At 36.6% G+C, this 12,469-nt stretch overlaps 1 long non-coding RNA gene across 1 annotated transcript in view; it reads left to right on the top strand.

Annotated features, from left to right (window-relative positions):
• LOC120236812 overlaps nucleotides 1-7,260 on the top strand; it is a 232,004-nt gene extending 224,744 nt beyond the window's left edge. The window contains exons 3-4 of the long non-coding RNA XR_005529777.1: nucleotides 6,478-6,586; nucleotides 6,770-7,260. This is a non-coding gene — a long non-coding RNA (uncharacterized LOC120236812). The remainder of the gene's footprint in view (nucleotides 1-6,477; nucleotides 6,587-6,769) is intronic.
• Nucleotides 7,261-12,469: the final 5,209 nt, after the last annotated feature.

Here is a 12,469-nt window from a genome sequence, read left to right as displayed (position 1 = left end):
TAGGATTTTGGTGTCTGAAAACAATCTTTGGGCCAGAATAAAAGCCTGGGGAACAACCCTTGGTAGCATAGTCCTTTCTCTGAGATGGTGAGACTTGACCCCATCCAAGAGTGATATTCATCTTCTTAAGCAGTTTCTCAACACTTCTTAGACACCAAGCCTAACGTGAAGAGCAGGAATCTTGGACTCCATTTGTCTTTGACTAAGGATGTTTGTGGGTAAAACTGGTGTCTCAGAATATGGTCGAGTAAACAGGTAGAGTGAGCAACAAAGAGAGCATGTTTTATCACTGTCAACATGCTTGTTATATTGCTGTTGATCATTTTATACATTTAATTGATTTTATGTTCTTTTGGAATGTTTTGATATTCAGTTCACTGTGTCTGTAGTCATAATCTTTGCCTTTGTTTCTGCTTCAGTTAAGATCCAGACAGTTGATCGTATTCTTTTAATTCTTTGAAATAGTTTGGTCACAAAATTTTCATTCACTTACATACAAGATATTCCATACATATGCTCTCTGAAGGCATTGTGTATAAGTGATACTTGATATTGATGAAAATACATTTTTTCATGTTATGAAAGCTTTAGTTTAAACCTCATAGAATTTTTGAATGAGAAACATCCTTACAAGTGTTGCCAGAGCATCAATAGCTTAGCCCAATGTCATATACTAACCTATATCTAGAACCTTGTCTTTTATTTCTGGGCTTTCAGTTGATGATGTACCTTAAATTACATTATAATTTCTCTTATATCATATAATAGGAAGTCATGTCTTGCTCTCACTGGTCATTCCACGTCTCCTACCCTCCATGCCACTCCCAGGCCCCATACAAATATGAGCTGAAATAAGAGGAAGTGGCAAGCTTCCTGGACAGGGACCCCTATATCTGTTCCCATTGGCCCAAGTTGTATTTGTGCCTGTTGTAGCCCAAGATGTCTCTCAGTATGGATACAGTAGTGATGCTCATTGTTCTCTTTTCTTCATTCATTCACTGTGTTCTGATACCTCACGCCTCTGATGTCCTTCTTTCTCTCCACTCTTGTCACTCTTTTGGTAAGGGGCCTATTCACCATGTCTTAAATATTCCAACAGCCTCATTTATTCACTTAAAAGAATGTTGCTGAATGCCTTCCTGTGCAGGCCCAGACCCCTGGGGATACAGGTATAAAAAAGACATCACTTATTCACAAAGAGCTCTCAGGCTATGGGCAAGACAAACGTGAACACAAAAAAAGTATAATACAATGTGGTTACGTGTGTAATTCAGGTAGAAACAAGTGCTTCAGAGGCCCGGAGGAAGAGTTTCAATTTCCTCCTACCAGTTGAATTTGTAGATTTTATACAAGTTATAACACCTCAATCAAGTACAATTCATTAATTCTATCTCCTGACTGCTTTATTTGCCCCTAATTTTTCACTTTTCCTGTTTATTCTTAGACTAGATTTTCTAAAAGTTCAGTCTGATCATACTTCTTTCCTCAGAGGCTGTCTGTCACTTCCCTACCATATACAAGTCAAGGTCCAAGCATTATTTCACATCAGAACTTACATCAGTGATTCATATCTAACCCAGAGTCCACTAGTTACCCTCTTTTCCTTCCTCATCATTCTTATCCAGTGAGGAGAATGCAACTCCCTTCCATAGTTGACACACATACCAATCCTGTTTTCCAACTACTCTATGCTTTCTCCAGGATGCTTCTTCTTAAAATGAGTCTGTTCTGCCACAGGAAAGCTCTAATCTCTTGTAAACCCACCATTTTAACTTATACCTTTCACAAAATTCTCCCTTCAACTACTTTGTTTAAGTGTAAATTATCATTCTCTCAGAAGACCCCTCTTTCTTGCCAGCCATTTCAGGAGAGGCTTCTCTTGTTTCCTCCCATATGTTGGTAGCTCATGTAAGGGCCAGGACAGCAAGAGAGGACCCAGCATTCTCTCCTTCAGACTTGTAGCCTCTTTATGAAATCTTTGTCCTTCTTTATTTCTTCAGTCTTTCTTCCTTCCCTCCTTCCGTCCCTCCCTCTCTCTCTTCCTTTCTTCCATCTTTCTTTCTTTCTTTATGAGAAATATGGCAAGTATATATAGACTTCTCTTTTTTTGTCTCCCTCCTTGTCACTATCATATCTTCATTTCTCTTTCATGTGCTTTGAGGACTTTACCTCTTAGAGCTTCATGACATCACTCACTGTATCAGGCAGGGTAGAGTTTAGGTTGCTGTTACAAAGAAATCCCCAATTCCGTGGCACAGATAAATTTGAAGTTTAAATATCTGAGACTAGATGTGGTCCAGGGCCAGCATGGAGTTCAGTAGGATTGAGGGTGTAATAAAGTCTGACTCCATCTTAGATGTTTGACTGACAGCTTTCAAGCCCTACCCCTCACTCTTTCCCTTTTGCCACACATCTGGTCAAACCCATAAGGATGCCTCTGTTTCCCTGCATTGGCACCAACATGAAGTCCAAATTACACAAACACTGGCCAGCTTTGAAACCGTCATCTCAGCCCCAAGTTTTAATCACAATAAGTTGATCTTACACTCTGCTGAACAAAATACATGATGGGACCAACCAGAGTTGTTCTTGGCCCTCTTCTCTCCATTCTTTCTATTCTTCTGGAGAAGTCTCATTTACCTCCTTGGCTTCATGATGATGTTTCTAGCCCAGATTTCTCCCTTGTCCTTAGGACACTTAAATCCTAATAAATTCACCATCCCAAACTTCACAGTGCAAATTTAGTAGGTCCTCATAACTTTTCCCCCACAATCTTCCTCCTAAGTTTCTCTCTTGATAGATTGTAGTATCATCTATTCTGTCACTCCAGCCATCATTGTGAGAGTCAATCTAGGCTTCTCTCTCTCACCTACACGATGTTACTAAATGCAATTCATTTCATACCCTCTTCTGTTACTTAAGTTGGCACCCCCCCTCTCTATCTCCACTGGTCTTCTAGCCTGTTCAGCCCATTATAATTTCTCTTATGTATTATTAAATTATCTCTCTGCCTTCTGACTCTTCCCCCCTAATCTATCCTTGGCATAGGTGTCAAAGTGATCTTTCTAAGATGCAAATACAATCACACCACTGGGCTGTTTATAAACCTTCCCATGGCTCCCTATCCTCTACATGACCAAACCTAAATGCCATGGCATACTTTGATTTGGCCTCTGTCATACTCTGCTCCTATTTTTTCCCTCCTACTCTCCTGTAGACTCCACTCTTTAGCTATACCAAACTACTTGTGATTCCCTGCATACACCCTATATTTTCTTGCCTCTCTTCTTGGGCACATGACCCTCTCTTTGTATTAAATGACCTTCCCCTATGAGACTAGCTAACTCTTATTCTCCTTGAGGCCCAGTTCAAAAGTCACCTCCAGGATTCCTGCTTTACGATACTTTCTCCTAGCCAGACTCATTTTGCCTCTCTTCTTTTATGTTCCCAGCCCTTTATGCAAACACATATTCCAGTGCTTACCCCATGAGGTTATAAATATTGATTTCTTGCTGTCTCACCCTAGAGAATGTGAGTATGTGAAACTCCTTACATGCGGGTACAGATATTTCACCTTTGAATACACCACAATCCCTAATTCATAGGAGACATTAAATAAATGTTTGATGAGTGAATAAATTTCCTTCAAGGCCCTCAAGCCAAACTATTTACCACACCTTTCTATTTTTGTCCCTGATGTCTAGCTTTTTCCCATCTCCATGCTGGCAACCAAGAACAATCTGTCAACGAATAAAGGATTTTTAGCAGAGAGAAACACTATTATATTTATCAAGTTGGAAAATAAACAGCAGTGTTTTTATAGCTGTTATGGTAGTTGTTTTTGATAAATACAAGACACATGAGAAACTGAAGTCCAAATTAATCTAATTTTATAGCTTAGAATCTGTTTGAGAAAGAACTTTATAAATGTAAGAATGTATGTATGTGTGTGTGTGTGTGTGTGTGTGTGTGTGTGTGTTTATATAATAATAAAGATAGTAAATAAAAAATCAGTGGACAACACAGGACATGTTGTAACTTCTCCAAGAAAGGGGAAAGATCCGTGGTGGTCATGATTACTGGAAAACCATGGGGTGGAACACCTCCCTGGCTGAGCACTGACCACAGCTTAGTAGGTGAAGCGAGGCTGTATAATGTATATGCACATATGTGAGGGTGATGGGATATGTCTGTTTCTGACATTGGCTTGTTTTAGAGAATGAGTAAAATAAGGTCATATTAAAGAGAGGTCTGAATATTGCCTTTTTCAAATTCAACTTGATTATGTAGCAAAAAGAAAAGCTATTGAAGTGTGTGGACTGAAGCATACTACATAATATGCTCCAAAGTACTAATATAATCTTCACCGGCAAGGTCAGAGAGCCAAATATGCTGATAGAGCCATGGTTGTATTCATTTTTATTTTGGAGGAACTTACAAATATAACTTACAAAAATTGAACGTGGAACTAGAAAATTCCAGGTTGTAACCAAAGCTGTTTTAATAAGCCAGAATTTGGAAAATAATTTGTAAACCATACACTATAGCCAGTTGTGCTTTTTCATATGAAAATTTTGCATCGAGATTTGATTCTAAACCCCCTAATACCTTCATTTCTTCTTATAAATTGTTTCAGTAATACATATAGAAATATCACAACACATGCACACAGTTTTAACACACAGGACAAATGACTGAAAGGAGAATGTTACTCAAATGTGAAATGACTGATTCCTTAAAATATTAGTATTTGAACCATAGTAATTTATGCTTAGATTTTACTTGATTTTCAAAATTCTAAATTTGGTTTAAAATAATTCCCTTTTATAGGTTAAAATTTCTGTCTCTAACATATTTTTATTCTAGTTGACACCACACTGTTAGATGAAGGATGAATTTTTTTGTCATTAGTATGTCTGTGGAATTATCAAATTTTAAGTTAGTCATAGTCTATTTTCTTCCCTCATCAGGTTTTTTTTTTGTTTGTTTGTTTTTGTTTTATCTTATTTAATTTTTCCTAATGGAGAAAAAAACAGTTGAATTTTTACATTTAAAAAATTAATAAATTTGTATTTCATAAAGGTTTTCTTCTAAGAAACCACTATTAACTTGTTTTTCTTATAACTAGATAATTGTTTTAATAAAATACATTGAATTTTCAAAAATTTAAAAATAAAATTTTATTTTAGAGTGAGAGTTGAGGAGAGGGGCAGAGGGAGACACACACACACACACACAGACACACAGAGAGAGAGAGAGAGAGAGAGAGAGAGAATATCTTAACTATACTCTACACTCAGCATGGAGCCCAACATGGGGCTTGATCCCATGACCCTGGGAATCATGACCTGAGCTGAATTCAAGATTCAGACGCTCAACAGACTGAGCCACCAAGGTGCCCTTGCCTTGAATATTTTTATCTTCTAAATATATAAATATACTATGCTTTCAGATGTACACATTTACTCATTTTTCTTCACTTTCTTTGTCTCATTTTGATATCCTGCTCTCAAAATATATGTTAGTGCATTTCCTGAACTTTATAAACATCTAACGTGTCCATACTGAATATGGCTCTAAAGACATAAGGAAAAGTTTTATGTTTATATACAATATGATGTGCCTCTATCCTTGCCTTCATGTAAGTGGCAAAGTGCCTTGAATTAGGCTTTAAAAATAGCAACCTTGGATAGCCAATCTTTCAGTAGAACTCTCTGTTAATGTTGTTCTCATTTTTCAATTGAGTTTCTGTTGAGCTGAATTTTATGGCATTAATTACTGACTTGCCTGAGTTGGATTCATTAAAAAAAGTCTAAGTACATATCTGACAAGCTATATACATTAATCTTGGGCTTTACTTCTTTTAAACCACTGGTATGGGTGGAAACCTCTAAACATTGATTGCTCCTTGGGGTTTGGGGTTGATGGGAGGTGGGAATAGTTTCCTGCAAATGCAAATAGTCAATTAGCTTTATAACCACTCTTCAATTAAAATAAAAATAGAATTCTCTGGGGAAAAATCTAACTAGAAAGATCACTTCACTGTAAATAGGACAGTCAATTTTATAGAAAAAGGCCTCCAGCACCAAGCACTCATTCCCATGTATATTGATTAATTCATTCAGCAAATATTTACTGAGTGCATATGCTGTCCCAGGCATATTGCATCCATCAATTACATTTTATACACACAGTGACATGACTCAAGTCTGGCAACAGAGCAAGTGAAATGAGGACTGGTACTAGTAACTACTATCATTAGCAATAACCACCACTGATTGTAAACTTCTTATATGCCAGGTATCATTCTAGAATCCTCATTGTCAGATTGCTTTCAACAATCTGGCAATAGAGAGATTATAATTGTCCACTTTTTAGAGGTAATATTGAGATAATTTATGTTTTTCATGAAGCCATCAGACCTGCATTTAGAGGCATATGAAAAATAATTAAGAAAAGCTTCCATTTTCTTTTCAGAGAGAAGACATCAGTATCAAAGTAATGATAGAGGGAGGAATTGAGAACATGGAAGAAAAGCTAAAGTGAGAGTTTCCTTATTCTCAAAATCTAAAAAAAAAAAAAAAAGGTAAGAGCAAAAATCAGGATTGTATCAGCAGTTACTTTCTGCCATTTACTTTCCAACCAGATTCTTTGTTGGTGGGAAAGGGGTGGGTAGAAACTAAGAGGGAAAAGACAAAGATGATGTTGGGTTCCAACCTCCCCTTCTCTGCTTTAATTTTACAAGTTTTCATCATTTTTTTTTTTTTAGTTTTAAATAGTATCTGTTGATATCCAACTATTGACAACATGGACTTCATCTTTCTCCATCAACCCACACCTCTGTACCTGTCCTCATCCCAGCCTCTTCACCGTTTGAACATATGTATGCCAAATATTTAACTAACTTTTGTTATTGGCTAAGTTGGCTAAGTCAAATACTTAATATTTACATTTTTCTAATTGTGGATATTGCTTATAGCTAAATTATGTAATGTACTATAATATATTTCTAATTATTTAAAAAACTTCATTGTTGTAGCTGTATTTCTTCCCTTGAGTTTTCTATGAACCTGTTACTTAATTGTTCTTAAATTCTTTGCTAAAAGTAAAAAATCCTTCAATGTGTTTATAACCCATGGAAACCCACCCTGAATGCTTCTAGAAATTTCTATGTGTCTCCAATGTTCTGAAATTTCATGTGATTTAGTGTAAAATACTTTTCCAACCATTATGACAAGCACTTGATAGGCTTAATAAATTTAGAAAATTGCATGCCGCATTTTGAGCATGGCAGTATTATTTAATATTATTATTTTATTACTTGATAATTGTTGTCTTTTCTCTCTGTTCTCTCTTCTGGAGTCTTTTATGTTTATGTTGTTCTGACTGTACTGATCCTCTATTTTCTTATTTTTATTTTCTCTTTCCATCTCTTTATCTTTTTATCATAGTTTCTTAAAGATTATATTCTAACATTTTCATAGGGTTTTGTATTTATGCTTTTAGAATCTTTAATATCTTTGAGTTTATTTTTGTTCTCTGAATGTTCCTTTTTTAGCTTTTGAAATAAATAGTGTATCTTTAGGACACCAATACTGATAATTTTTGAAGTATTGTTTTGCTCTCTGCATTCGGTTTCTCTGTAAATAACAGTGAACAAAAATAAAATAACTGGGAATAAAAATAAATAAGAAAGTATAGACTTTTACAAATAGCAACTGCCTTGCCTACTTCTCATATTCTCTAATCCCATACTATATTTCTTCAAGCACATATAACTCCCTAACATTGTATTTTATATTTATTTATTGCATTCTTATTATCTAAAATTCTTGGTGAAATGCACTTCTTTGAGACTAAAGGCTTTGTTTGTATTTAGAGCACTGTCTAAATACAGGATAGATAAGCAATAAATCTTTATAGAATTAAGATGTGATTAAATAAGTAAAAAACAAACAAACCCCCAACTATAAAACCTTATTTGAGAATGTAAGACAAAAGTTGAATCAATGGAAAGGCAGATATGTTCTTATCTGGGAACACTGACACATTTTAAGGTCACTTTTTTTCCCACTATGTTAAAAATAGATTGGAAGTTCCAAAAGTAAAGTATGGAGATCATTTGCAGGCTGTTGCAATCATCTAACAAGGAATAAAAATCACCTGGACCAAGAAAGTAGTAGAGAGATGGAGTGAAAAGTTTAGGCAACGGTCTATTTTGGCAAGAAAATTCAACAAGACTTTCTGTGTATTGCATAGCATGCATCCACATTTTCATTCTACTCTAAAAAATAATTTAATCACTTCCCTAATGATAGATATCTAGATCGCCTCCAATTCCTTACTTTCATAAGGAATACTGTATTAAGAATCTTTACGTATGTCCCTCCATGGGTTTGTGGGATAGTTTCTCTGAGATAGGAATAGTAAGATATAGGCTATATCTAGGTTGTTATCTAAATGGCTGAACCTACTTATATTCCTATCAATAATCATCAGAATTCTTATTATCACTTATCTGTACCAATGCTTGGTGCCATGTGACCCTGTTGATTTGTAAACTGGCCCCTGTACCCACAGGGCAGGGAGAGACCAAAGAAAGAGGCAGACCACTCCAGATTGGCAGGTGGTGTGTTTAATAAGGAAAGGAACTTGCATATGAGGCTAGTCTTGTCTTGGATGGACACAAGATGAGATCTCAGCACCCACTCACAGGATCTTAAAAGTTTATATAGAGGTCTTAACTGGGCCCAGTCATTTACGTCATCCAGATAGCTTTAACACCACATTTTAATCTGAAGGTTGTATCCTTGGAACAGCTTCTGAGAACAGGGAAAACAAGCAGAACACACATTCCAAGAAAAAGAGCAGAGGTGGGGAGCCTCCAATTTCCCGGGTCCAGATCATAGGTCAGCTGGTAATGTCTACTTGATTAACTCCTTCAACAAACATTCTAGTTTTTTCTAATCTCATGGGCATAAAGGAATTTGTCATTATATTAATTTACGTTTCTTTGATGACTAGTATGGCTAAATATTTCTACCTTTTTAGCCACAGCTTCTACATTTCTGCACAATGGACAACTTCTATTTGATTACTTATTTTTGCCTTGCTGATTTGTAGAAATTCTTTGTATGATCTAGTTAATAATTCCATCTTGCTTTTGGATGTATATCAGTCTGTCACATATCTGTTAACTTTGCCCATGATTTCCACTATTCAAAAGAAATCTTTTCATTCCTGAATTCAGTGGAAATGATGGGATTCTGGAATGCAGGAGCCAAGAGACAGCACTTAATCACTAAACATAAGATGAGCTGGTTACCACAATGGATAACACAACAAAAGCAATCATCATACTAGTCTTACCCACAGAGATTGTCAGCATTGGCTAATCATTTATAATGCTCTGGGTCGTGAATAGCTGGGAAGTATATTAGTTTCTTAAGGCTGCTGTAACAAAGTATGACAATCTAGGTAGCTTTAAGCAACAGAAATTGTTCTTTCACAGTTCTAGAGACTAGAAGTCTGAAATCAAGGTGTAGGCTGTGTCATGTTCTCTCTAAAACCTCAAGAGGAAAATCTGTCTCATGACTTTGCCTTAGCTTCTGGTGTTGCTGGAAGTCATTGGCATTTCTTGTATGGTTGACATATCACTCCAATATCAGTCTCTATCTTCACATGGTATTCTCCCTGTGTTTTTGTGTTTTTGTCTCTTCACTTCTATTTTCATATCAGTCATATTTGATTAAGGGCTTACCCTATTCCAGTATGACTTCTCCTTAAATTAAATATTAATTACATCTGCAACAGCCCTATTTCCAAATAAAGTCACATTCATACATATCAGATATCAGGACTTCCACATATAGTTTTGTGGATACAACTCAATGCACAATAGGGAGTTTAATATGGCATTACTTGATTTATATAAGCAAGGAGATCTAGATCTGGTTTATGGAACCCTGAAATGAACCTCCTCAAGTCTCCTTGAGGAGGGACCTAATATGTAGCCAAAATTTATGCTATGTCTTCCTCTTAGCTGTCTCCAAAGGGATCTGTGGCCCTTTGCCATGGTGATTACACATTGGGGAGGGGAAAATAATCAGGGATTACTAAACATTGGCTCTGAACTGACACAATTCCTAGAGATCTCTATGCTATGTGGTTTTCCAGGCAGATAGAGAATTCTGAATGTTAGATTATCAATGCAATTTTGACTTAGGTTTGTCTTACAGGGAGCCCACTGAACACACCCTGTGTTATTTCCCGATGTTGGAGTGCATAGGTAGAATTGACTGGTTGTCTTTACATTGATTCCATGACCTTAGTAGAGTGCGCTATTATGATAGGAAAGGAAAAGCCACTATAACTATTCATCTTTCAAAATAGTGAACCAAAAGCAATATTGCATTCCTGGAGGGGCTTCACAGATTAGTCCCATTAACAAAGATTTACAGGAGGTAGGGGTGATGATGCCCATGAACTCATTATTTAGCTTCTACAAGACAGAAGAATCCTGGAAAATTACTTTGACTTATCATAAACCTTATCATGTGATGACTCCAGTTGCAGCTGCTGTTAAAAATATGCTCAATTTCCAAGCCCTATGTCATAATTGAGGCTGTAGGGACCTCTATCATCTCTCCATTTCATAGGACACGATGCTGGTCCACTGTGCCGAGTGGAGAGTAGGAAGTAACAAGAATTCTAGATGTCTTGCTAAGACACTTGCATGCCTGAAGGTCTAAAATAGATTTCACAAAAATCCAGACGTTTGCCACCTCACAGAATTTATTAGTGTCCTGGTGGTCTAAGACAGTGTCCCAAACTATAGTTTATAGGCCACGGCTGGTCAATGGTCTGCTTTTATACAACCTGTGATCTAAGAGTGGTTTTTACATTTTTAAATGATCGTTTAAGAAAGAACAAAGGATATGTAACAGAAACTACATATACCCAGCAAAGCCTAAAATATTTTCTAGCTAGCCCTTTGTGGAAAAACTGTGCTAACCTCTCCTCTAGGTAATGTTGAAATATCTATCTTAGGTGAATAACAAAGTGCTGCATTTAGAGTCTCCTACTAGTAAGAGAGAGGTATGAACCATAGTGGATGTCTTTGGATCATAAAGGCAATATCTACTTCATTTGAATATGTTGCTCTGATCCGAGTGTCCAGAAAAGCTTCCATTCTTTAACATGGCTCAGGAAAGGAGTAAGTTTTGTAAAAGATCTAGTCTGCAGTGCAAATTACTCTGTCACTCAGAACCTATGCACCAGCAGATTCCATGGTGCTTAGAGCATCTGTGGCAGATAGAGATACTGTTTCAATTTCTGGCATGCCCTAATTGGAGAATTACAGCGTCAATCTTTAGATTTTGGAACAAATCTATGTCATCACTTGCAGATAGCTACTCTTTTAAAGTAGCGTCTGGCTTGTGACTGGCCTGAATCCTTGCCCATGGACTACCAAGTTACCATGTGATCCAAGCTGCCCATCCTGAATGGATATTTCCTGATCCAGCAACTCATGTAATTATGCATGCTAGAAATTCTCAGTTATCAAATGAAAGTCATATTTGTAACAGTGAGTTCAAGAAGATCCTAGCAGTTGTGAGCAATCATCCCAGTTTCCAAAGTACCTATTCCTGCTCTACTGCCTCCAAACTACATCTATGTCCCTATGTTTCCTATGACTAATAGAATGTAGGGGGAAAAAAACCCAACTTCAGATCTGAGTTACAAATGATTCTGCATTATTTGTTGGTACCACCTAAAAGTAGATGGATATCCATATCCAGATGGCCTTGAAGGACAATGGTGAAGGAAAATTCTCCCAGTGGGCAGAACTATGAGCAGTGCATTTAATTAAGTTTCTCTGGAAGGAGATACAGACAGAAGTGCAGATATACATTGTTTCATGGGCTGTGGCTTAGTGGTTTGACTTCACAGTTAGGGACTTAGAATGATTAAAACATTAGCGACAAGGAGGTCTAGAAAAAAGGTATGTAGATTGACCTCTCCTAGGGCAGAGTGTGATAATACTTATGTCACATGTGAGTACTCATAAAAGGCCAACTCAGAAGAGAAGGGCCTTAATAATAAGGTGAACATTAGTCAGCCTCTTTTCCTCTCTGATCTAGAAGTTGAGGCTGGCCACTTTGTGTTCTTACTGACATTGAATACATAGATCAGAAAATTACTACAGTTACTGTGTTGATTGATCCTGGTTATGAAAGGGAAATTGGGTTGCTATCATGCAAAGGAGATTAAAAAAAAAAAGTGTGTTTTTAAAGGTGGAAAATCATCTAGTCTGGCTTCATAGTCCTCCTATGATAAAAGCAAATGGATCCACACAGACATTTGTGCATGAATGTCTACAACAGCATTATTAATAGTAGTCAAGGATGGAAACAAATTACATGTCCATTAACTGAAGAATGGATAAACAAAATGTGCCGTACTGATT

Source organism: Hyaena hyaena, unplaced genomic scaffold, assembly GCF_003009895.1.
Source record: "Hyaena hyaena isolate Hyena2069 unplaced genomic scaffold, ASM300989v1 scaffold_163, whole genome shotgun sequence".
In the NCBI taxonomy this organism is placed as follows: Eukaryota; Metazoa; Chordata; class Mammalia; order Carnivora; family Hyaenidae; genus Hyaena; species Hyaena hyaena.
The sequence above is the reverse complement of the archived record's forward strand: the minus strand, read 5'-3'. Positions and strand labels throughout refer to the sequence as shown.